Consider the following 27,281-nt stretch of genomic DNA (forward strand, 5'->3'; position numbering starts at 1 on the left):
AGCAAATAATAGTTATAATATATATTATTATGCTGGTATTTAGCATTTATGTTATTATCATTATGCAAACATAGTTCACAGCCAGGGCCGCCCTAATGTAGAAGTCCAGGGTGACCTCTGGGGCTAAGCAGTGCATGACCTATGCAGTGACAGTGTTGCCCTGTTCAAGGCTGAGGCAAGTAGGTGACTAATTTCTCCCAGGTTGTGGGGGGATTGCTTCAGGGTTCCTGATGGGCAATCTGATGCCATTTTGTTTCCTGATTGTTTTTATGTGACCTACTTTTTTTTCTTCTCTGGAAGCTCATACAATACATTGTTTCTAATATTCTGAAATTTTATGTGTTGTGCCACTAAATGTTCATATGAAGAAACATTTTATTTTGGAATAATTTAAGATTTACAGCCAGGCGTGGTGGTTCACACCTATAACCCCAGCACTTTGGGAGGCCAAGATGGGAGGATCACTTGAGCCCAGGAATTCAAGACTAGCCTGGGCAACATAGTGAGACTCTGTCTCTACAAAAAAAAAAAAAAGTTAGCCAGGTGGGGTAGCACGTGCCTGTAGTCCCACCTAGTTGGGAAGCTGAGGCAGGAGGATCACGTGAGTCCAGGAGATGGAGGCTGCAGTGAGCTATGATGGCACCACTGCACTCCAGCCTGGGTGACAGAGTGAGATACTGCCTCTATTTAAAAAAAAATTACAGAGAAGTTGCAAAGATAATATAGAGAATTCCTATATACCCCTCACCTAGTCTTCCCTAATGTTAACATATGAGATTACCATGGTACATTTGTGAAAATTAAAAAAACAATATTGGTATGTTACTATTCACTAAACTCCAGACCTCATTCAAATTTCACCAGTTTTTCTACTCAGGCCCCTTTTCTGTTCCAAGATCCAATCCAGGACACCATATTGCATTTATTCATCATGTCCCTTTAGCCTCCTCTGGTCTGTGATAGTTTCCCAGTCTTGTTTTGTTTTCATAGCCCTGATGGTTTTGAGGAGTACTATCCAGCATTTTGTAGAATGTTTCTCAGTTTGCATTTGTCTGGTATTTTTCTCAAGACTAGACTGGGATTATGGGATTTCAAGAAGAATAGCACAAGTAATATACTCTTATTACTGATAATGTTAACCATGATCACTTGGTTAAGGTGATATTTGCCAGGTTTCTCCATCACACAGTTACCATTTTTCCCACTTCCATATTCTGTTATTTGGAAGTGAGCCACAAAGTCCAGCCTACCCTCAAAGGGGTTGGGGAGAAGAAGTAAACTTCTTTTTGCAAGGTGGAGAGCATAGGTACTTATGTTATTTGAAATTCTTCTATAAGGAAATTTGTCCCTTTTCTGTCATTTATTTTTCAATCATTTTCTCTATGTAAATATGGCCTCATCTATACTTATTTACACTTTGGGTTACAATCCAATACCACAGTATTTATTTTTGTTCCCAAATTGGTCTGGCTTTGGCCATTGGAAGCTCCTCAAAGTTGGCTCTGGTATCCCTCTGACTTTTTTTTTTTTTTTTCTTGAGTACTTCCTTCCCTTCTGGTCTATAAGGTGCTCTGGGCTCACCTTGTATTTTCCTTGCCTTGAAACAGCTTCAGTCATTTTTTCAAGAAGCCCTGGTTTTTTAAAATCAGAGAATGGTATTTAGAAACCATTCTTGGTTTAGAAACCAAGATCTGGGCACTGGATGTGCTTGTTTTATTGGGTGTCACTGCTCTTAGGATCTCTTAGCAGAGGGTTAGAATAATATGTATGTGTATACTAATCCATTTAGACACACATTTATTTCTAAAGTTATTTCTGTATTTACCCATCTGTGGGTGTGTGTATATGCACACATACACACACACACAAATATGAGTTCATACTAATTTCTCTGTGTGTGTGTGTGTGTATATATATATATATATATATATGTATTTTGAGACAGAGTCACTCTGTCGCCAGGCTGGAATGCAATGGTGCAATCATAGCTCACTGCAGCCTCAAACTCCTGGGCTAAATCAGTCCTCCTGCCTAAACCTCCCAAGTAGCTAGGACTACAGGTACATGCCACAATGCCTAGCTAATGTTTTAAATTTTTTGTAGAGATGGGGTCTCTCTATGTTGCCTAGCCTGGTCTCAAACTCCTGGCCTCAAGGGATCCTCCCACCTCAGCCTCCCAAAGTGCTGAGATTACAGGCGTGAGCCACTGTGTGCAGCCTGTGTGGATATTTTTTAATTAATTCACTGTTCTGGGTTCCTGGTAAGACCTTTCAATGCAGAAACTTGTGACTTTGTGTTAGGGAAGCAGGAGCCTAGAAGAGCCAAACTAAAAGTTCAGCTCCATTTGGAGACTAACAGGGCACATTCCTTGCCAGTCACTACCCATGATGACAGATGTTTATAGTTGAGGAAAGACCATAAAAACACCTACGAGGACGCACTCCTCCATCAGAGAGTTCAGATGTCCCAGTACCCGTAAAAACACACGCTTTCAAGATAATAACAGTTATGGCAGGGTATGGTGGCTCATGCCTGTAATCCCAGCACTTTGGGATGCCAAGGTGGGTGGGTCGCCTGAGGTCAGGAGTTTGAGACCAGCCTGGCCAACATGGTGAAACCCTGTCTCCACTAAAAATACAAAAATCAGCTTGGCATGGTGGCATGCGCCTGTAATCCCAGGTACTCGGGAGGCTGAGGCGGGAGAATCGTTTGAATCTGGGAGGCAGAGGTTGCAGTGAGCTGAGATTGTACCACTGCACTCCAGCCTGGGCGACAGAGCAGGACTCCATCTCAAAGATAAAAAAAGAGAAGAACAATAATAACAGTTATGCTCTGATGGACTCACACACTAAAATGTCAAGGAGGCCGGGCATGGTGGCTCAAGCCTGTTAATCCCAGCACTTTGGGAGGCCGAGGCAGGCAAATCACGAGGTCAGATCGAAACCATCCTGGCTAACACGGTGAAACCCTGTCTCTACTAAAAATACAAAAAATTAGCCAGGCGTGGTGGTGGGCACCTGTAGTCCCAGCTACTCGGGAGGCTGAGGCATGAGAATGGCGTGAACCCGGAAGGCAGAGCTTGCAGTGAGCTGAGATCGCGCCACTGCACTCCAGCGTGGGTGACGGAGTGAGACTCCGTCTCAACAAAAAAGAAAAAGAAAAACTCTGTGTGTGTGTGTGTGTGTGTGTACCCTTGTGTGCTCGCACAAATGAACAGAACTAGAGTTAAAGGAATTCCAAGGACAATTTGCTGGGTAAAATTCAAGACTGGTTAATTTTCCACAGGGCAATAAAATCATTGTATTTAACCACACAATCAGGCTATAAAAATATAGAACCTATTAGTCTCTAAAGTTAAACTATAACTTTATAGAACCATAAAACTGTCTGTTTCTTCAATCATTATGGATTGATTACATACATTGTGGCAATGGAATTTCATTCCCCTGATGTGTCCCATGAGGGTAAATTCCCAGGATGCAGGTTCTGCTTTTATTGAAACAGGGTTTGAAAAAGTGTTCCCCTAAGATCTCAGGAATTAGGCAATCATAATTTTGCCATTTTCCCAAGTGTGGAATCATTTCCTCTTTAATACCTGTGTCAGGTAAGAACGTCTACAATATGTGTTTTGTTTTGTTTTTTGAGACAGGGTCTCACTCTGTTGCCCAGGCTGGAGTGCAGCAGCACGTTCATGGCTCACTGCAGCCTTGACCTCTCAGGCACAAGCCATCGTCCCATCTCAGCCTCCTGAGTAGCTGGGACCACAGGTGTGTGCCACCACGCCTGGCTGATTTTTGTAATTTTTTTTTTTTTTTTTTTTTTTTGTAGAGATAGGGTTTCTCCATGTTGTCCAGGCTGGTCTCAAACTCCCAAGCTCAAGCAATCCACCTGCCTCAGCCTCCCAAAATGCTGAGATTACAGGCCTGAGCCACCATACCTGGCCTAGAACATCTGAAATATTTATTCTCAACATCACTAGCTCAATCTTGTTTCAATGTCTGTTCTTTTTGTCCTTGTGAGTTTTGTCTTTTTATTTTTTAACTGTTATTTTAGTGAGAGGACGCAGGCCCAAATGCATGAACTCAATTCCCCACTTTTAAAAAATTTTTATTTTATATTATTTTTTGGTAGAGACAGGGTCTCACTATGTTGCCCAGGCTGGTCTTAAACTTCTGGCCTCAAGCAATCCTTCTGCCTCAGCCTCCCAAATTGTTAGGATTACAGGTGTGAGCCAACAAGCCTGGCCCAAGTCTGCTCTTTTGATCCCACATTTCCTCCTGCTCTCTATTGTCCAGGACTTTCATCAAATGCCTGGCCTGTTGGCTTTTCAGTTTCCTGATGCTGCTGTGGATGTATTACTTTCCCTCTTTCATGTATTTTCTGGATTTCACCTGGAGTGTTCAGCAAGAGTGACAGTGTGCACTTGTGTGTTTTATATACTCCCTTGATCCAGGTCTTTTCCTGACTATATCAACGCTTGGTTCCAAATAGCAAAGAGCTCTCCACCTTTGGGGATAGAAGCAAACTGTACCTATTACTCAGAAAAACCATTGCTGTAATGTTGCAAGAATTAGTAGGTATCTTGTCTGCTATAGTCTTCCCAAGGCAGGAAAAAAACCATAAGCATCTCCTTTCCAGCCCTGACCTCTCCATTTCTTCCTCACCCCCTTCCACCTCCAGAAAACGCATCTTCGTTTGCTGGCATTCTGGCCTTCTTTGCCTCAGAGGATGCCCTTGTCAAGTTTTAGCTGTATTGCCTGGTGGGTGTGAAACCACTCTTAACATAAACTCCTCAGCTGGTCCTTGGCAAGGGCTTTGCCTCAACTTTTCAGATTTAGTGGGTGTTTCAGATTTTAGTTTAGTGTTAGTTATATATGCAGAATCCCAGGCCCCACTGCAGGAGAGGGAGAAGGTGGCTTGGAATCTACATTTTTACGGAGGGCCTCATGTCAAAATCTGGGACAAACTCAGCCTCATATGAATAATGCAGGAATGGATTATTATATATTGAACCAAAAGGAATCCATGTGTTTCTATTGATATTAACACCAAAAATTTTGGCCAGGTGTGGTGGCTCACACCTGTAATCGCAGCACTTTGGGAGGCCAAAGCAGGAGTATCAGTTGAGCCCAAGAGCTCGAGGTTACAGTGAGCTATGATCATGTCACTGTACTTCAACCTGGGTAACAGAGACTCTGTCTCAAAACAGCAACCACCACAATAAATAAATAAAACAACCGACAATGGTATTTTATTTTATTATTATTTTTCTTAATAGAGACGAGATCCTGCTATGTTGCCCAGGCTGGTCTCGAACTTATAGGCTCAAGCAATCCTCCCACCTCAGCCTCCCAAAATGTTAGGATTACAGGCCGTGAGCCACCGCACCTGGCCAACACCAAAAATTTTAAAGGGGGTAGAAAAGAGGGCCGGGTGAGGTGGCTCACACCCGTAATCCCAGCACTTTAGGAGGCTGAGGTGGGTGGATCGCTTGAGGTCAAGAGTTCGAGACCAGCCTGGCCAACATGGCGAAAACCCATCTCTACTAAAAATACAAAAATTAGCCAGGCGTCCTGATGCCCATCTGTAATCACAGCTACTTGGGAGGCTGAGGCAGGAGAATTGCTTGAACCTGGAAGTCAGAGGTTGCAGTGAACCAAGATGGCATCACTGTACTCCGAACTGGGCGAGAGAGTGAGACTCCATCTCAAAAAAGAAAAGAAAGCTCTTCTTCATAAAAGAATGCCAAATTGTGAATGTAGATGGAATGATAGAAATGGAAAAATCATCATTTTATGACTAGTCTATTAATAATTGATTCGGGCAGGCATCATCAATGGAATGTAAAACCATTAGGATGAAAGGGGTTGGGAAAAATGATATTCATAAGGTTTGAAAGTATCACCCTACAGGCTATTTAGTAATTGCAAAAGGGAAAACGTATCTTTACCACAGAGACAGCCGAAGGTCACCACGTTGACCATCAGATTACACTTAGCATCACCATCAATGTGACAAATTGACTGGTGTGATGCACTGAGAAGACACAACATCACTTAATGTTTCTACCAATAATCTGAACCCAGATTTATTTTTAAGAAAATCAGGTTGGCCAGGTGCAGTGCCTTATGCCTGCAATCCCAGCACTTTGGGAGGTCAGGAGTTCAAGACGAGCCTGACCAACATGGTGAAACCCTGTCTCTACTAAAAATACAAAAATTAGCCAGGCATGGTGGTGCACACCTGTAATCCCAGCTACTTGGGGAGGCAGGAGAACTGCTTGAACCCATGAGGCAGAGGTTGCAGTGAGCCGAGGTTGTACCACTACACTCCAGTCTGGGCCACAGAGCGAGACTCTGTCTCAAAAAAAAAAAAAAAAAAAAAAAAAGAAAGAAAATCAGGTCGTTATGATGTCATCTTGATTTTAAATACAAAGGCTTAGTCAGTGCATATGATCAACATTTTGAACTTTCAGTTCCTGTCTACCACAGCCTCCTATATGTTCTAGAAGTGTCTAAGGGAGACTCTTATGCAGTGCTCTCAGAATCTTCCATTCTCCGTCTGGAAATGTCACCTGCCAGGCCTCTGTTGCATGAAAAGAGTTAGCATGACCTCTTATGTTTTTGCAAAGTGCTTCCAATGCCAAGGTTACTCCATGCTGAAATATACCTTGAAGCCACTTTCTTACATTATGATCCCAAAGGGACCACTTTAGACTTCCAGCATCTCACCAAGATTTCTATGTGACCGCCATCCAGTTTATGTCATTAGTCTCTCTCTCCTTAGGACTGAGAAGTGGGTCCAGGGTGGCTTACAGGGGAAAGTGGCTTAGTCAGTATTGTCTTGCTGGTCTTGCTCTCTGGGGCATGGGATTCTTATTCCAAGCACCCATCCAGTCATCTAGCTCATGCTGGAACTCTCATCAGCCCATCGATATCTTGGAGTTTAACACAAGGAAGTATTGCACAAGACAAGCCAGAGACCCATGGACATAATGGCTGCCAAAGCAGAGAAGGGGAGGTGACAGATTTAGGGGGCAGCAGCTGCCCTTACCCTCACTGTCTTCTCTGTTCCTCCAGCAGAAGCTTCTCCTCTTTCCTTGGAAAACAGGCCTTCCTGGGGACCTCCTGCTCCCCTCAGTTATCCAGACTGTACCTCTCTTTTGTTTATACTAATGATAGCATGCTAGGTGCAGTGTTCTCCATCTTGCTTTTTTCATTTAATATTTTTTTTTGAGACAGGATCTTGTTCTCTCACCCGGGCTGGGGTGCAACGGCACCAACACAACTCACTGTAGCCTCGACCTCCCAGGCTCAAGCAATTCTCTTGCCTCAACCTCCTGGGCAGCTGGGATTATAGGCATGTGACACCATGCCCAGCTATTTTTTTTTTTTTAATTTTTTGTAGAGACAGGGTCTTGTTATGTTGATGAGGCTGGTCTTGAACTCCTGGGCTCAAGCAATCCACGTGCCTTGGCCTCCCAAGTACTGGGATTACAGGTATGAGCCACTACACTCAGCTCAACATTTTTTATGTGTACACCTTGTTCATATCCTTTATCTTTGTCTTTTATATCTTTAAGAAAACTCTTTACCACCTTTTTAGTGAGGTTTCTGGAGAGGGTGGAAATGAGTATTTTCTATCCACCACAAGGTTTTCTTGGAGTTTACAAGTATATATTGATATCCCCTGAAAATCTAGATAATTTTGTCTCCTCTTTCCCAATTCTATGCTTCAAATCTTTAAAGATTTAAAGACTAGGTGTAGTGGCTCACGCCTGTAATTCCAACTCTGTGAGAGGATCACTTGAGCCCAGGAGGTTGAGGTTGCAATGAGCCATGATCATGCCGCTGCATTCCAGCCTGGGTGACAGAACAAGACCTTGTCTCAAAAAGCAAGCAAGCAGGCAAACAAACAAACAAACAAAACACGCTTATTATGGAAAAGAAGGGGGCAGAAGCCAAACTAGGGAGAGGAAGAAGTTAAACTGTGATGCAGGCCTAATAAAGCCTCAGCCAACATGGCAGGGAGTTTTTGAGTGAGAATTGCTCATTAAAGTGTCCCATGTTGACCTCAAAGAGGGGGGCCTTTATGCCTCCACCCTACTCAGTCATTGCACACCGGCTACCTTTGGAGGGACTGACCACATTCTTTGCAGCCGGGCAGCAAGTTCTTCCCTGAAGGGAGATCTGGGCTGCATATCTCTATGTCTATCACAACTTATCCATTCCATCGGGGTGGTTGGGAGGATTTGATATATTGCAGGGGATAAGCAAAGAGGAATTTTTTTTTGCAGCTTTGGACATTCACAATGGAGTTTTGCTGCAAATCAATAGGCTCCAAAGCAAGATGTTGTCAAAAGGAAAATCATTTTCTAAATTCCTTTAGTTCTCATTTGACATATGAAGACTCTCAGGTTGGAGCATTTCTTCCATAATGTGCTTTCAAAACCTAGGCGTAGGCCTGAGGGTATTATGGAGAAGAAAATGAGGGAGAGATAGCAGAGAATGAATATGGAATACATGGGCCCTAGTCTCTCTGTTCTAGACTGAATCATGAAGAAGCAGAGGTAGTCTGATAATTCAACTGGGCTTCAAGGGCAGGAGGCATTTGATCTATTCTGTATTTGGGATTCTGGAAGAAGGCCACCACGTAGAATGGCCCTGCTTGAATCCATTTAAGAGTAATGTGCAGAATGGCTAAGCAGGGTTACAGCCTCGACTGGACTCCTGCTATGATCCTTGGTAGAGCAAATGCTGAAAGTCAGTAGGTCTGTCCTGGGGACACAGAGGGTGCTGAGTGGACTGATCAGCATGGATGGGAACAGAGGGGGCAGAACCAGGACTCAGAGGTGTCCACGGGGCAAGCGAAAGCCAACGAGAGGCTAAGTCGTCAGACCCAGCTAAAGCAGAAAAAGATGGATCTCCTCAGTGACAGAGGTCAGCAAGTAAGAGCTAGACACATAAACCCACCTCTCCTTGTTCATCCAGATACCCTCTGAAAATGGGACAAGTACAAAAACCCAAAGATCTGAGTATTTGTTTATTTATTTACTTTTTTGAGACAGAGTCTTGCTCTGTCGCCCAGGCTGGAGTGCAGTGGCGCAGTCTTGGCTCACTGCAAGCTCCGCCTCCTGGGTTCACACCATTCTCCTGCCTCAGCCTCCTGAGTAGCTGGGACTACAGGTGCTGGTCACCACGCCCAGCTAATTTTTTGTATTTTTAGTAGAGACGGGGTTTCACCATGTTAGCCAGGATGGTCTCGATCTCCTGACCTCGTGATCCACCCGCCTCAGCCTCCCGATGTGCTGGGATTACAGGCATGAGCCACTGCACCCGGCCCTGAGTATTTATTTTTAAAAGACTCTACTAGTCATGCTTCTGCTGCATAACTACCTCGAAATAAAAGGACTTACAACAAGCTTTGATTCTCTACTCATAGGTTACAGGTTCAGCTGCAGTGCTCTGGCTTCAACTAGAATCAGCTGGGCTTGACTCAAGGCTGTGAGCGGGATCCAAGTCCACTCCACAAGTCTTCTCATTCTAGGACCAGCAGTGACTGTGACATGCTCTTTATATAACAGAGGACAGGATCACAAGAGCCAAACCAAACCACGCAGGCACATTTTTAGCCTTGGCTCACATCACATCCACTAACATTCCATGGGCCAAAGTCAGTCTTAGAGCTAAGTTCAAAGTTAATGGGGTGGAAATGAATAATGTATATCAGGGAGGGAGTGAAGAATTGGGAACAGTAATCCAATCTACCACAGAGACTAGGCATTACCTAAAGGACTGACCAAATTTTAGTATTAGACTACGGTCGTTGGACAGGACTGAAACTTACTTTTTTTCCCTTGCTACCCAGTAACTGGGGACTTGTCTTGGGTCATGTTCTCTAGAAGCAGAGCCCAAGATGGGGATTCTTGTGTACATAATTTATGAAGAGTGTGTTCTCAAGAGGAACATGTCAAGAAGTGAGACAAGTACAGAAAATAGGAAGGAAAGGAGCAGGAATGAATCATATATATCAGGGAGGGAGTGAAGAATGTGGTTTCAGCTGGAATCTAGTCTGATCACGCGGGAAATTGGAATAAGAATTGTACTCCAGGGATGTCTCGCTTGAGTCAAGAGCTGGGCTTTTTGACCTTGTGTTGGTAAGTCATTGGCTGTCTTCCTCTCCCCGAGAACAGGTATAACCTCCCCGACATTTCTTGGTAAGGTGACAGACAGCTGTAGACCAAGAACAGTTATCTGGAGAAAGGGGAAGTTGTGATCTGAGAGCAACTAAAATTCACAACAGCTGGGGGTTGACACCCTGGCTGGTTAAGGCCATCTGGACAGGATGGCCTTAACATCAACAGACCGGTACCAGTCTGTGGCCTGTTAGGAAACGGGCCACACAGCAAGAGGTGAGTGTCAGGCGAGCAAGCATTACCGCCTGAGCTCTACCTCCTGTTGGCGGCATAGATTCTCATAGGAGTGCAAACCCTATTATGAACTGCGCATGAGAGAGATCTAGATTGCGTGCTGTTTATGAGAATCTAATACCTGATGATCTGTCACTGTCTCCCATCACCCCCAGATGGGACCATCTAGTTGCAGGAAAACAAGCTCAGGGCTCCCACTGATTCTACATTATGATGGGTTGTATAATTATTTCATTATATATTGCAATGTAATAATAATAGAAATAAAGTGCACAATAAATGTAATGGAATGTGCTTGGATCATCCTGAAACCATCCCCCCACCCTGATCTGTGGAAAAACTGTCCTCCAGGAAACCGATCCCTGGTGCTAAAAAGGTTGGGGAACTCTGTGCTATATATATGGCTTGTGAAAGACAAGACCAAAATTAAAGTACACACCCACAGCAAATACTGCTATTTCCTAATATCCATTCTCTCCTACTTTTTTTTTTAATTTTTTTTTTTGGAGACAGAGTCTCTCTCTGTCACCCAGGCTGGAGTGCAGTGGTGCTATCTCCACTCACTACAACCTCTGCCTCCCAGGTTCAAGCGGTCCTCCTGCCTCAGCCTCCCAGGTAGCTGGGATTACAGGTGCCCACCACCACACCTGGATAATTTTTGTATTTTTAGTAGAGACGGGGTTTTGCCATGTTGGCCAGGCTAGTTGCAAACTGCTGACCTCGACTGATCCAACTGTCTCTGCCTTCCAAAGTGCTGGGATTACAGGCACCCGCCGCCACACCCAGCTAATTTTTGTATTGTTAGTAGAGATGGGGTTTTGCCATGTTGGCCAGGCTGGTCTCGAACTCCTGACCTCAACTGATCCACCCGTCTCAGCGTCCCAAAGTGCTGGGATTATGGGTGTGAGCCACTGTGCCTGGTCAATTCTCTCCTTCTTGTACCCAGAAGAAAAACAAACAAGATAGTTTAGCTGTCCAGAATCAAAACTACCTTTCTCAGACTCCCTTCTAACTAAGCAGGGCCATACATTTAGGTTCTAGATGCCAGATGAAGGCAGACATATCACATGGAAGCTTCCGGGAACCTTCCTTAAGAGACAGCTGGTGTTACTCTTTGCCCCTTCTTTTCCCTTTCCTTCATCCTGCCGGCTTGAACGCAAGTGTAATGGCTGGGGCAGAAACAGAACTGTGAGGCGATCTGGAGAGTGAAGGCCAAAAGGGCCACAGTTCAAAGGGGGTCTGGTTCTGAGGTCACTGTGAACCCCAGTTGCCACGCCTTCAACATGGAAGGGTACAATCTTCTACCTGCGTCAAATTACTGTTAATTAACTCTTACAAGGTAAAACTTATTCGCAGAGTAACATAATCCTAACCAATCCAATATTTAAGACAGATTGAAAATGAGTTTAAGAACCTGCTGCACATATTTTACCAAAACACCATTTCGCAAAATTGTACCCATTTATACTCCATTTAGTAGATATCAGTGTTCATTTCTCCACATTAGTTATTATTATTTTTTTTGGTTGGATCAATTTTGTTTGTTTGTTTGCGGTGGAGTCTCACTCTGTTGCCCAGGCTGGAGTGCAGACCTCGGCTCACTGCAACCTCCGCCTCCTAGTTTCAAGCAATTCTCCTGCCTCAGCCTCCCAAATAGCTGGGACTACAGGCATGAGCCACCATGCACAGCTAATTTGTGTGTGTGTGTGTGTGTGTGTGTGTGTGTGTGTGTGTGTATTTTTAGTAGAGACAGGGTTTCACCATGTTGGCCAGGCTGGTGTTGAACTCCTGACCTCAGGTGATCCACCCGCCTCGGCCAAAATGCTGGGATTAGAGGCGTGAGCCACCACGCCCGGCCTGGTTGGGTCAACTTAATAAGCAAAAAGGCAACTCACTGTTTCCATTTTCCTTCTCCTGGTGTCTAGTCAGGTTGAATGTATTTTCCTCTCTTCCTGAGCCATCTGTATTTCTTCCTCCATAAATCTGTTAGGGAAACAGGAGCATAAGGGAGCCAGGGTGACACCATTTAAAAATCAAATCCATCTTAAAACTAGCAAAGTACAGCTGTAATCCCAGCACTTTGGGAGGCTGAGGCGGGCGGATCACCTGAAGTCAGGAGTTCAACATCAGCCCGGACAACATGATGAAACCCCGTCTCTACTAAAAATACAAAAATTAGCCAGACACGGTGGCGCACGCCCATAATCTCAGCTACTCGTGACCAGCCTGGCTAACATGGCAAAAACCCATCTCTACTAAAAATACAAAAATTAGCCGGGTGTGGTGGTGGGTGCCCGGCCGGTGGTCATAAGATGTTTACAGTTGAGGAAACAGCTTAAAAATGCTTTAAAATGGGCAGGGTGCAGTGGCTCAGGCCTGTAATCCCAGCACTTTGTGTGGCCGAAGCGGGCGGATCAAGAGATCAATAGATCGAGACCATCCTGTCCAACATAGTAAAAAACCATCTCTACTAAACATACAAAAATTAGCTGGGCGTGGTGGCCAGCACCTGTAGTCCCAGCTACTCAGGAGGCTGAGGCAGGAGAATCGCTTGAACCCAGGAGGCAGAGGTTGCAGTGAGCTGAGATCGCACCACTGCACTCCAGCCAGGTGACAAAGCGAGACTCCGTCTCAAAAAAAAAAAAAAAGAAAAGAAAGCTTTAAAATGCCTCGGATCACTGCAGCCTCGACCTCCTGGGCTCCAACTATCCTCCTGAGCATCTGGTACCACAGGCACATGCCACCACGCCAAGCTAATTTTGTATTTTTTTGCAAGGACAAACTCCTACAACGGCAGAATGTACACATGTCCCAATAGCACATAACAATATATTTTTTTAAGTGATGCACTAAAATGCCAAGGATAGCCTTCTTTAAATCAGCAAAGTACTAAATTTTGTCATGTTGTCAGCCCACTTGCACGTAACCATAATTTAGTTTACCTTTTACATAGACAAGACTCCTATATAAGAAGAAGTTAAAAGTAAGCACGTTCCTCCTGTTTCCTGAGAACTCCCAATTCTGTAACAGAGTAGCTTTTAACAAATGATCTTTTCTCACCGTCCTCTACAACTCACCCTGAATTCTTTCCTGCACCAGATCCAAGAACCCTCTCTTGGGGTCTGGATCAAGATCGCTTTTTCTAGCAACAAATTAGCTTTTTGTATCATTTGGCCATTTTTGATGGGGGTGTTTATATTTTTGTAGTGATTTAGAAACACTTCTTTATTTGAAAAAGTTTAAATATGCTGATAAGAAAAAAGGCCAATATAACAAACACCTGGGTACCAATCATCCAAATGAACAAATGTTGATATTTTTGTCATATTTGTATCAAACCTGTTTTTAAGGAAATAAAAATTGAGGCCAGACATGGTGGCTCACGTCTGTAATCCCAGTATGTTGGGAGGCTGAGGTGGGAGGACTGCTTGAACCCAGGAGTTCAAGACCAGCCTGGGCAACATAGCAAGACTCCATCTCTACAAAAATTTTAAAAACTAGCCAGGTATGTTGGTGCACACATGTAGTTCCAGCTACTCGGAAGGCTGAGGTGAGAGGATTGCTTGAGTCTGGGAGGTTGCAGCTTCGGTGAGCTATGATTATACCACTGCACTCCAGGCTGGGCAACAGAGCAAGACCCTGTCTCTTAAAAAAATTAATAAATAAAATTTAAATAATAAAAAATTGCAGATGAAAATGTACTTATTGAGTTCACCTTCCCAGTCTGAACAACCACTCATGGTTTTTATACCTTTGCTATGTACATAGTATTGTTTTGGTTATGTTTATTTTAATTTATATTAATGGTGTCAAATTATAAGTATTCTTTTGTAGCTCATTAAACCCTGTGTTTCTAAGATTCAACCGTATTAATTCATTTTAATTGTATAATATTACATTGTATAACTCTTCCATGTTTGATTTATGTTTCACATTTGAGACCCCCTTGATGGATATTAAATCCACCCCCGCCCCCCGGCCAATTTCACTATTACAAAGAACATGGATAAACATCTATGGTTTTACTTCACATGTTCCCATATGCAAGAGCTTCTTTTTTTTTTTTGAGACAGCATCTCAATTTGTCGCCCAAGCTAGAATGCAGTGGCACAATATGGATCACCGCAGCCTCGACCTCCTGGGCTCCAACTATCCTCCTGAGCACCTGGGACCACAGGCACATGCCACCACACCAAGCTAATTTTGTATTTTTTTGCAGAGATAAGATTTCATGATGTTGCCCAGGCTAGTCTCGAACTCCTGACCTCAAGCAATCTGCCTGCCTTGGCCTCCCAAAGTGCTGGGGTTACAGGCATGAGCCACCACGCCCAGCCGAGAGTTTCTTTGGAAGTGGAATTTCTGGGTTTTAGGGACATATATGTATCTTTTTAATTTTTTTTGAGACAGGGTCTTGCTATGTTTCCTAGGCTGCTCTCTAGCAGCTCTCTAACTCTCGGCTCAAGCAATCCTCCTGCCTCAGCATCCCAAAATGCTAGGATTATGGGCATGAGCCACCATATCCAGCCAATGTATCTTTTACTTCATATATTATAAAATTGCTGTCCAAAGCGGTTATACCAATTTATACTTCCCACAGAAGTGTATGAGAGTTCCCATTCCATACCCTGGCAATATTAAATAATATCTCAAGCTTAAAATTCTTTTCTGAAATTAATGGGTACAATTGTGTCTCTTTTATTTTTTTATTTTTTTCAGACAGTCTTGCTCTGTCACCCAGGCTGGAGTGCAGTGGCGCAATCTCGGCTCACTGCAACCTCTGCCTCCCATATTCAAGCGATTCTCCTGCCTCAGCCTCCTGAGTAGTTGGGATTACAGGCATGTGCCACCACACTCAACTAATTTTGTATTTTTAGTAGAGAGAGGGTTTCACCACATTGGTCAGGCTGGTCTTGAACTCCTGACCTCGTGATCCACCGGCCTCAGCCTCCCAAAGTGCTGGGATTACAGGCATGAGCCACCGCGCCCGGCCAGCATCTCATTGTTTTAACTTGTCTTTTCCCTCATTGTTAATGATATTGAGCATATTTACATACACTGAATTTCTTCATCTGTGAATTGCCTATCCGAATTCTTTTTTTAATGAATTTTAGTGTGAATATTTAAGATGTACAGCGTAACGTTATGAGATACATGTATATATAGATAGTAAAATATTTATCATAGTGAAACAAATTAACATAGCCATCATCTCACATAGTTACCCATTTTTCCCATAGTGGCAAGAGCAGCTATACTCTGCACATTTAGCAAAAATCCTGATAAAATAAACTACTAATTATAGTCCTCAGCTAGGCGCAAATGCTCATGCCTGTAAACCTAGCACTTTGGGAGGCCAAAAGGGGAGACTCGCTTGAGCCCAGAAGTTCAAGACCAGCCTGGGCAACATGGTGAAACCCTGTCTCTAGTAAAAATACAAAAATTAGCTGGGCATAGTGGTGCACACCTGTGGTCCCAGCTACTTGGGAGGCTGAAGCAGGAGGATTGCTTGAACCCTGGAGGCAGAGGTTGCAATGCTGAGATTGCTTCATTGCACTCCAGCCTGGGTGACAAAGTGAGACTCTGTCTCAAAAAAAACCCTAAAACCAAAAAACTATATTCCTTATGGAATCACACATTGGATCTTGAAATTTGTTCAATTTACATATTTGCTACTCTGGATCCTTTGACATCTCTCTCAATTTCTTCCTCATCACCCTATCCCTGGTAGCCACTTTTATTCTCTATCTCTGTATATTTGACCTTTTTTTTGAGACTGAGTTTCGCTCTTGTCGCCCAGGCTGGAGTGCAATGGCTCACCGCAAACTCTGCCTTCCAGGTTCAAGCGATTCTCCCGCCTCAGCCTCCCAGGTAGCTGGGATTACAGGTGCTCGCCACCATGCCCAGCTAATTTTTATATTTTTAGTAGAGACGGGGTTTCACCATGTTGGCCAAGCTGGTCTCCTGGTAACGTTAAATAATATCAAGCTTAAAATTCTTTTCTCAAATTAATGGGTATAATGGTATCTCTTTTTTATTTTTATTTTTTTGAGACAAAGTCTCGCTCTGTTGCCCAGGCTGGAGTGCAGTGGCGCGATCTCAGCTCATTGTAACTTCCACCTCCTGGGTTCAAGTGATTCTCCTGCCTCAGCCTCCTGAGTAGGTGGGATTACAGGCGCCCGCCACCATGCCCAGCTATTTTTTTTATTTTTAGTAGAGACAGGGTTTCACCAGGTTGGCCAGCCTGGTCTTGAACTCCTGACCTCAGGTGATCCACCCGCCTCCACGAAGTGCTGGGATTACAGGCGTGAGCTACCGCACCTGTCCTATAGTAAATCTTAATTGCTAATAGCTTTATAGTAAATCCTGCTATCTGGTGGGGCAAGTTCTCTCTCCTTGTTCATCTTTTCCACAAAGAACTTTCCTATGAATGACCTTAGGGAGCAGGAGTTTTTTTCTTTCTTTTTTTTTTTTTTTTTTTTTTTTGAGATGGAGTTTTGCTCAGTCTCCCAGGCTGGAGTGCAATGGCACAATCTCGGCTCACTGCAACCTCTGTCTTTGGGGTTGAAGCGATTCTCCTGCTTCAGCCTCCCCAGTAACTGGGATTACAGGCATGTGCCACCATGCCCGGCTAATTTTGTATTTTTGGAAGAGACGGGGTTTCTCCATGTTGGTCAGGCTGGTCTCAAACTCCCGACCTCGGGTGATCCACCCACCTCGGCCTCCCAAAGTACTGGGATTACAGGCATGAGCTACTGCACCCTGCCAGGGATCAGTTTTTAAAGTTCCTTTTAAAATATTCTGTTGGGATTTTGTTAGAAATTGCATTTAATTCACAGGGTAACTTGGAAAGAATCAATGTTGTAATGAGCATTCTAATAATCATGGTATATATTACTTCTTATTCTGTCTGTTTTCGTTCATAGTCCCCCTCCTCCTGCTGCTCAGTAGTGGACCTAAGGTAAGGATTTGAGTGCAAGTACATTATGTGGGAGGTAATCCTAGGAAAACCAGCAGCAGAGTGGGGAAGAGATTCAAGGAAGGGAAAGCAGTCGATTGCACATTATCAAGCAAATGGGCAACGGGAGCTTAATCCTGCTGGGAAACCCTTAGAATAGCTACAGAATGTGTGTCCCAGAGTTATCCTACCCGACAAGTGAGAAGCTGGGGTATTTACGCAACTTCCTTCAGTCATTGTCTGAGAGCTCAGCTCCTAGCAGGCATTCATTCCCCAGCTCTTCCAGCCTCCTGACCCAGCATACAAGGAAATGGGAAGTGCCAAGGAGCACTAACAGTGTCTGCTAAGCTACCAAACGGTCTTAAAAAATATATATGTAATATATATTATATATTAATACATAATTATATAAAATATATTATATGTGAAATATATTTGGGAAAACAAATTATATAAAAATATATTATAGATTATATATTAAAATATATTATATAATATATACTATAATATAACTATATGTTAATGTAATTAACATGTTATATAATATATGACATATGTTATATATAACATATACAATATAATATATTATATATGTTTAATATATTATACATTTTTAATATATAATACATTTTACTATCTATTATATATACATGGAGTACAAGTGCAGCTTTATTACATGCATATATTGCATAGCGGTGAAGTCTCAGCTCTTAGTGTACACATCATCTGAATAGTGAATATTGTACCCAACAGGTAATTTTTCAATCCTCACCCTTCTCCCACCCTCCCACCTTTTGTAGTCTCCAATGTCTATTATCCCACTCTGTGTCTATATGTACACATTATTTAGCTCCCACTAATAAGTGAGAATATGTGGTATTTGACTTTCTGTTCCTGAGTTATTTCGCTTAGAATCATGGCCTCCAGTTCCATCCATGTTGCTGCAAAAGATATGATTTCATTCTTTTCTATGGCTAAGTATTACAGTATTCCATGGTATATGCACATACTACATTTTATCCAATTCTCCTTTGACAAACACTTAGGTTGATCCCCTGTCTTTATGATTATTGTGAACAGTGCTGCAATAAATATTCCACTGCAAGTCTCTTTTTAGTACAATGATTTCTTTCCCTAAAGAGTCTTTTGGAAATTCAGATACAAGCAACTTTCTCCTCTGCCTAAAATTTTTTGTTGTAGAGAAATCCAAAATTGTTGGCATGGCCTATGGGTTTCTACACACTGGCTACGAACTCCTTTCCAGCTTCACCCTGCCGCCTCCTTTCCCAGGAAGTTTGCTCTCTAGCCCCGCTGAACCATTGTCCCTCCACTCCCTCGGAGGCAGCCAGATTCTGTCAAACCCTCACTTCTTTGCATTTGTTGTTTTCTCTACTTCTAATGCCCTTCCCTTATTTTTCTTCCTAGAAAAACCCTTCTGGGAACCAGAGTGGTTAGGAACATGGACGTTGAAGTTAGAGCTGGAATCGGAACTCAGTTCGAACGCAGCCATCTTTTTGCTTTGCTGAGTGGGAAATGCAAGAGGGAGGCTAGAGGTAAAGCTGGGCAGGCTTGAGAGTTTTTGAGAGAAATGTTGAAATGTTGGGGAGGAAAAAGAGGTTCAGGAAAGGCTGAGGAGGTTTGCCATCTGAGTTTTGATGTTTCTCTTTATTGTTTCTCCATGGGAATAAATGTATTTATTTATTTAATATTTTGAGACAGCAGGGCCTTGCTCTGTCGCCCAGGCTGGAGTGCAATGGCGTGATCTTGGCTCACCACAGTCTCTGTCTCCCAGGCTAAAGCGATCCTTCCACCTCAGCGTCACAATTAGCTGGGTCTACAGGCACACACCACCATGCCTGGCTAATTCTTTTGTATTTGTTGCAGAGATGGAGCTTTGTCATGTTGCCCAGGCTGGTCTTGAGCTACTGAACTCAAGCGATCTACCTGCCTCAGCTTCCAAAAGTGCTGAGATTGCAGGTGTGAGCAATTTAAATTTAAAATATAAATTTCAAATTAAAAAAATTTTTTGGCCAGGTGCAGTGGCCCACGCCTGTAATCCCAGCACTTTGGGAGGCCAAGGTGGGCAGATCAACTGAGGTCAGGAGTTTAAGACCAGCCTGGCCAACATGGTGAAACCCTGTCTCTACTAAAAATACAAAAGTTAGCTGGGCGTGGTGGCAGGTGCCTGTAATCCCAGCTACTCAGGAGGCTGAGGCAGGAGAATCGCTTGAACCCAGGAGACAGAGGTTGCAGAGAGCCGAGATCACACCATGGCACTCCAGCCTGGGCAACAAGAGCGAAATTCTGTCTCAAAAAAAAAAAATTAAAAATTTTTTTGTAGAAACAGGGGTCTTACTCTGTGGCCACAGCTGGTCTCGAACTACTAGCTTCAAGCAGTCCTCCCGCCTCAGCCTCCCAAAGTGCTGAGATTACAGGAGTGAGCCACTGCACCTAGCCTCTCCATGGAAATTGCCATAAAATGTAAATTATTTGTCAAGGGAAAAAAATCTGCTCTGACAGTTAATTTGGGCAAGTTACCTAACCTTTCTGAGGCTGTTTCCTTATTTGTATAGTGGAGATAATACCTCATTCTTACCTTATAGAACTGTTGTATTAATTATCTATTGCTGAATAACAAATTACCTTCAAATTTAGTGACTTGTTACAACATAAGATATTTGTTATCTTAATTAAACAGTTTCTGTGAGTGAGGAATTCAGGAGCAGCTTAGCTAATTGGTTCTAGATCATGGTCTCTGCAGCCAAAGTATCCACTGGGGCTGTGATCAACTGCAGGGTTCACCGGAGTCGGAAGATCTGCTTCCAGGATGGTTCAGTCACATGATTGACAAGTTGATGCTGGTTTTTGGCAGGAGGCCTCAGTTTCTCACCATGTGGGCCTCTCCATAGAGCTGCTTGAGTGTCCTCATAAAATGGCAGCTGCTTTGTCTAGAACAGATGATGCAAGAGAAAGCAAAAGGAAGTTGCATATGTCTTTTATGACCAAGCCTTGGAAGTCACAATGTGTGCCATACTCTATTGGTCACAGGCCAGGCATGACTCAGTACTGGGGGAGGCTATACAAAGGCATGAACACAGGACTTGAGGATCACTGGGGGCCATCTTGGAGGCTGGCTACCACAGAGGATGACATGAAGAGTGCTTAGTGTGGTTTTGAATTATAGCTTTCATTATCACTCAGCTTCCGGACTCCCTCCACAAATGTCATTTCTTCTGAGAAACCCTCTAGATCACCACAGGTGGTTATGAAATAGCCTTGCCAAAAACAATCAAAGTGGAATCTGTACAAGCTTTTATTATTTTCCAACTTCAAGATCCTGATTTGTGGCAATGAAGGAAGAAGAATTTTTACCTCAGGTAAAGTCTCTTGGCTGGTTCAGGCCTTCCTACCTCTCTCTGTTCCCTTATCACTGAACATCAGAGCCAGCCACATTCTCCTCTAAAATAAATGAAAAAAAAAAAGACATTAGAATTCATGAAAATTAAAATATTCTACTGCACAAAAGACACCTTTAAGAAAATGTAGTGGTTCACACCTGTAATCCCAGCACTTTGGGAGGCCGAGGTGGATGGATCACCTGAGGTCAGGAGTTCAAGACCAGTGTGGCCAACATGGTGAAACCCCGTCTCTACTAAAAATACAAAAAATTAGCTGGGCATGGTGGCGCATGCCTGTAATCCCAGCTACTTGGGAGGCTGAGGCAGGAGAATCACTTGAACCCAGGAGGTAGAGGTTGCAGTAAGCCGAGATCGTGCCATTGCACTCCAGCCTGGGCAACAAGAGCAAAACTCTGTCTCAAAAAAAAAAAAAAAAACCCACAAAAGAAAATGTAAATGCAACTAATGAGAGAAAACATTCCCAATGCATATATCCGGGAAAGGACGCCGAAATAAAGTACTCTAAAATAAAGAACTCCTTTAACTCAGTAATAAAACACAAACAACCCATTTTCTAAATGTGCAGAGCACTTTAAAAATATTTTATAACAGAAGATATTCAGATGGTAAATAAGAATATGACAAGATGCCCAACATCATTAGTCATTAGGGAAATGCAAATTAAAATCACAATGGGACACAACTGCATACACAGGAGAATGACGAAAGTTAAAGACTGACACTACCAAGAGTTGATAGGGTTGTGGAACAACCGGAATTCTCATACTCCTCTTTTTTTTTTTTTTTTTTTTTTTTTTGAGATAGGGTCTCACTCTGTAGCCCAAACTGGAGTGCAGTGGTGTGATCTCGGCTCACTGCAACCTCCGCCTCCCAGGCTCAAGTGATTCTCCTGCCTTAGCCTCCCAAGTAGCTTGGATTACAGGTGCATGCCACTACCACCCAGCTAATTTTTGTACTTTTAGTAGAGATGGGGTTTCACCATGTTGCCTAGGCTGGTCTTGAACTCCTGACCTCAATGATCCACCTGCCTCAGCCTCCCAAAGTGTTGGGATTACAGGCGTGAGCCACCGCGCCAGGACCAAATTCTCACACACTTCTGACGGGAGTGTAAAATGGGGCACAACCACTTTGAAAAACTGTTAGACAGTTATCTTATAAAGATAAACATACATGTACCATATAACCTAGCAATTCTTCTATTTACCCAAGAAGAGTGAAAACATATGGCCACACAAAGACTTATACATACATGTTTTATAGGAGTTTATATATAATATCCTCAAACTGGAAACAAGTCAAATGTTCATCACCTAGTAAGTGGATCGACAAATTATGTTATGTTTGAGCTATAAAATACTACTCATCATCAATAAAAGTGAACAAATTATTGATACATATAGCATAATGAATGAATCTCAAAAATCAATATGCTGATTCCATTTATACAAATTTCAAGAGCAGACAAAACTAATCTATGGACGTTAAAATAAAATCAAGGGCTGGGTGTGAAGGCTCACGCCCATAATCCCAGCACTTTGGGAGGCTGAGGTGGTAGGATCATTTGAGCCTAGTAGTTCTGGGCAACACAATAAGACCCCATCTCTACAAAAAATTTTTTGAAAATTTGCCAGGCATGGTGGCACTCACCTGTGGTCCCAGCTACTTGGGAGGCTGAGGCAAGAGGATCCCTTGAGCCTGAGAGTTTGAGATTATAGTGAGCTATGATTGAGCCACTGCACTCCAGCCTGGGCAACAGAGCAAGAGCCTGTCTCAAAACAAACAAAAAAATGAAATCAGTGGTTGCCTAGGGTTAGGTGAGGGATTTGACTGCAATAGGGTCTCGACTTGTGTGTGTGTGTGTGTGTGTGTGTGTGTGTGTGTGTGTGTGTGTGTTGTTATTTTGTTATTATTTTTCATTGAGAGTCTCCCAGAACTTTCTGTGGTCATGGAATGACACTGATTTGGGGAGGGAGTGGTAATAGTTTCACAATTGCATACATTTGTCAAAAATTGTCAAATGAAATATACATTTTATTATAAAGATATTATACCTCTGTAAAAAAAAGATTGTTACAGATTTTTTTTTTTTTTAGACAAGGTCTGGCTCTGTGGCCCAGGCTGGAGTGCAGTGGCATGATCTCAGCTCACTGCAACCTTCGCCTCCTGGGTTCAAGCAATTCTCCTGCCTCAGCCTCCTGAGTAGCTGGGACTACAGGCACGTGCTACCATGCCCAGCTAATTTTTGTATTTTTAGTAGAGATGGGGTTTTACTATGCTGGCCAGGCTGGTCTCGAAATCCTGACATTGTGGTCCGCCTGCCTCGGCCTCCCAAAGTGCTAGGATTATAGGCATGAGCCACTGTGCCTGGCCTGTTACAGATTATTTTTAAAAGATCGTTGTTAACGATTACATGCAATATCTCAGATCATCCACGAGTAGGGTTGCCAGATTTAACAAATAAAAATACAAGGACTCAGTTAAATTAGAATTACACCTAATTGCCTGTGCATATGTATATTGATATAAAAATTATTGCGTGGGACATTCACTAAAAGTATTTCTTTGCTTATAGAAAACAAATTATAAGTATCTGAATTATATATTTCTCTAATTATATTTTTGACCACTGTAATTAAGGATTCTTGTTTTTGAAATTTGCCTATAAAATTCCTTGTAGATATAATCTATAGTTATTTTCGTTGTAACATAGCTTCAACAATGGTCACATCTAACTTATTTCAGTTGTCCATTGACCATTCATTAGTTAGATAACATGCTCAACATTAGCAATATGAGGCTGCATACTGAATGATATGGTTTGGATCTGTGTCCCCACCAAATCTCATGTCAAACTGTAATCCCCAGTGTTGGAGATGGAGCCTGGTGGGAGGTGATTGGATCGTGGTGGTGGTTTAACACCTTCCCCTTGGTGCTGTACTCATGATAGTGAGTGTGTGCTCTCAAGATTTAGTTGTTTAAAAATGTGTAACACCTCCCCTCTTTCTCTCTTGCTCCTGCTCTAGCCATGTAAGATGTGCCTGCTTCTCCTTCACCTTCTGCCATGATTATAAGTCTCCTGAGGCCTCTGCAGAAACAGAAGCCACCATGCTTGCTGTATAGCCTGCAGAACTGTGAGCCAATTAAACCACTTTTTAAAATAAATTACCCAGTCTCAGGTATTTCTTTATAGGAATGTGAGAAGAAACATTCGGAAAATTGTTACCAAGGACTGGGTCATTGCTATAAAGATACTTGAAAATGTGGAAGCAGCTTTGGAATTGGGTAATCAACAGAGGTTGGAAGAGTGTGAAGGGCTCAGAAGAAGATAGGAAGATGAAGGAAAGTTTGGAACTTGCTAAAGACTTGTGAAATTGTTGTGACCAAAATGCTTATAGTGATACAGACAATGAAGTCCAGGCTGAAGAGGTCTCAGATGGAGATGACGAAGTTATTGGGAACTGGAGCAAAGATCACCTTTATTATGTGTTAGCAAAGAGGTTGGATGCATCGTGCCCCTGCCCTAGGGATCTGTGGAACTTTGAACTTGAAAATGATGATTTACTGCATCTGATAGAAGAAATTTCTAAGCAGTAAAGCATCCAAAATGTGGCCCAGCTGCTTCTAACAACCTATGCTCACATGTGTGAGCAAAGAAATGACTTGAAACTTGAGCTTATATTTAAAAGGGAACAGAACATAAAAGTTTGGAAAATGTGCAGCCTGGCCATGTGGTAGAAAATAAAAGCCCATTTTCAGGGGAGGAATTCAAGCAGGCTGCATAAATTTGCATAAGAAAACAGAAGCCAGGCGGGTTGTGGTGGCTCATGCCTGTAATCCTAGCACTTTGGGAGGCCAAGGTGGGTAGATCACTTGAGGTCAGGAGTTCAAGACCAACCTGGCCAACATGGCAAAACCCTGTCTGTACTAAAAATACCAAAATTAGCTGGGCATGGTGGTAGGCACCTGTAGTCCCAGCCACTCAGAAGGCTGAGGCAGGAATATTGAAAGAAGCCAAGTGCTAACATCCAAGACAATGTGAAAGAGGCCTCACAGGCATTTCAGAGACCTTCTTGGCAGCCCCTCCCATCATAGGCCCAGAGGCCGAGTAGGGAAGAATGTTTTTTTGGGGCCAGGCCCAGGGCCCCACTGCCCTGTGCAGCCTTAGGACACTGTTCCCTGCATCCCAGACACTCCAGATTTAGCCACAACTAAAAGGGGCCCAGGTACAGCTCAGGCTGCTGCTTCAGAGGGTGTAAGCCATAAGCCAAGGCTTCTATGTAGTGTTAGCCCTGCAGGTGCAGAGAGTGCAAGAGTTGAGGCTTGGGAGCCTCTGCCTAGATTTCAGAGGATATATAGAAAAACCTGGATGCCTAGGCAGAAGCATACTGCAGGGGTGGAGCCCTCATGGAGAACCTCTACTAGGGTAGTGTGAAGGGGAAATGTGGGGTTGGAGCCCCCACACAGAGTCCCCACACAGGGTCCCCACTGCAGCACTGCCTAGTGGAGCTGTGAGAAGAAAGCCACTGTCCTCCAGCTCCACTAGGTAGTAGAATGGTAGATTTACTGAGAGCTTGCACCCTGCACCTGGAAAAGCCAGAGGCACTCAACAGAAGCCCATGAGAGCAGCCTCAGGGGCTAACCCCTGCAAAGGGGTGGCACTGCCCAAGGCTTTGGGAACCCACCCCTCATACCAGTGTGCCCTAGATGTGGGACATGGGGTCAAAGGAGATTATTTTGGAACTTTAAGATTTAATGACTGCCCTTCTGGGTTTCAGACTTGCATGGGGCCTGTGGCCCCTTTCTTTTGTCCAATTTCTCCCTTTTGGAAGGGGAGTATTTACCCAATGCTTGTACCCCCACAGTATCTTGGAAGTAACTAACTTGTTTTTGATTTTACAGGCTCATAGGTGGAAGGGACTAGCCTTGTCTCAGATGAGACTTTGGATGGTGAACTTTTGAGTTAATGATGGAATGAGGTAAGACTTTAGGGGACTGTTGGGAAGGGATGATTATATTTTGAAATGTGAGAAGGACATGAGGTTTGGGGGGGCCGGGGAAAAATGATGTGGTTTGGATCTGTGTCCCCACCAAATCTCATGTCAAATTGTAATCCCCAGTGTTGGAGGTGGGGCCTGGTGGGACGTGATTGGATTGTGGGGGTGGTTTTTCATGAATGGTTTAGCACCATCCCCTTGGTGCTATACTTGTGATAGTGAGTGCTCATGAGATCTGGTTGTTTACAAGTATGTAGCACCTTCCCCTCTCTCTCTTGCTCCTCCTCCAGCCATATAAGATGTGCCTGCTTCTCCTTTGTCTTCTGCCATGATTGTAAGTTTCCTGAGGCCTCCACAGAAGCAGAAGCCACTATGCTTCCTGTACAGTCTGCAGAACCATGAGCCAATAAAGACTCTTTTCTTTATAAATTACCTAGTCATTCCTGTACAGCCAGCAGAACCATGAGCCAATTAAGCCTCTTTTCTTTATAAATTACCCAGTCTTTCCTGAAGTAGCAGGTCCATAAAATACAGAAAATACAAAATACCCAGTCCAAGGTATTTTTTATAACAGTGCAAGAATGGACTAATACACAGAACATATTCTAGGATAAAATTAACAACGCTGAAAATTGCTCTTCAAATTTGGTTCATTAAAGCAAATACCATCTTTCATGGCACAACTTGATTTTCTATTCTTCAGGATTGTTTCGTCTCTTGATCAATAACTTAAAAATGCTGCCCCCCCAACAAAAAAGAGCATTATCATCATTTTTTATTCCTTTCTTCTTCAACACTAAATAAGAGGATTCCACTTGTTCCCATGCTAGAAGAGTATTCGGTAATATCCATATAAAAGAATAAAATTCTTGGCCAGGCACAGTAGCTCATTCCTGTAATCCTAGCACTTTGAGGCCAAGGCAGGTGGATTGCTTGAGGTCAGGAGTTCAAGATCAGCCTGGCCAACGTGGCGAAACCCTGTCTCTACTAAAATTACAAAAACTTAGCCAGGCATGATAAAGCATGCCTGTAATCCCAGCTATGTCGGGAAGCTGAGGCACAAGAATTGCTTGAAGCCAGGAGGTGGAGGTTGCAATGAGCTGAGATCATGCCACCGTACTCCAGCCTGGGCAGCAGTGAGTCTCTGCCAAAAAAAAAAAGAATAAAATTCTTCATGGGATGAAATCCATTTCAAAAGGTAATCATGACAAGTGCTGTAATAATTATTCACTTCAAGTCAGACTTTTTCTTGTTCATAAGTAATGTTGTCCCTTTTAAGAACAGCCTTGACACTTAAAGGGTTACATTTTTCTTCATCAATTATTCATTTAACCCATTAAAGAGTTCTCTTAAGCAATGGAGTATTTCAGTAACACTGTTTGCTCTTTTTTCATTTGCATAATCCTATTGCTAAAAAGGTTTCCCTCAATGGATTACTTTAAAAGTCAGTAAGAAATTTGGGGACCTTTTCTTTTTTTCTTTTT

The 27,281-nt window shown here is 43.1% G+C and overlaps 2 long non-coding RNA genes across 3 annotated transcripts; one reads left to right on the forward strand and one right to left on the reverse strand.

The window, feature by feature from the left end:
• Positions 1-1,424: 1,424 nt before the first annotated feature.
• Positions 1,425-22,549, reverse strand: LOC129052192 (uncharacterized). 2 transcript variants are annotated; one of them, XR_010138786.1, is made up of 5 exons: positions 22,451-22,549; positions 20,757-20,843; positions 20,028-20,332; positions 12,325-12,412; positions 1,425-1,631 (listed from the first exon to the last, which is right to left on the reverse strand). It is a non-coding gene; the product is annotated as an uncharacterized LOC129052192 (long non-coding RNA). The 2 variants fall into 2 exon arrangements; XR_008517084.2 differs by lacking the exon at positions 1,425-1,631 and adding an exon at positions 4,020-4,506.
• LOC129052193 (uncharacterized) lies at positions 20,378-26,946 on the forward strand. Its single transcript, XR_008517086.2, has 3 exons — positions 20,378-20,761; positions 23,827-25,779; positions 26,088-26,946. It is a non-coding gene; the product is annotated as an uncharacterized LOC129052193 (long non-coding RNA).
• Positions 26,947-27,281: the final 335 nt, after the last annotated feature.

Source organism: Pongo abelii, chromosome 21, assembly GCF_028885655.2.
Source record: "Pongo abelii isolate AG06213 chromosome 21, NHGRI_mPonAbe1-v2.0_pri, whole genome shotgun sequence".
In the NCBI taxonomy this organism is placed as follows: domain Eukaryota; kingdom Metazoa; phylum Chordata; class Mammalia; order Primates; family Hominidae; genus Pongo; species Pongo abelii.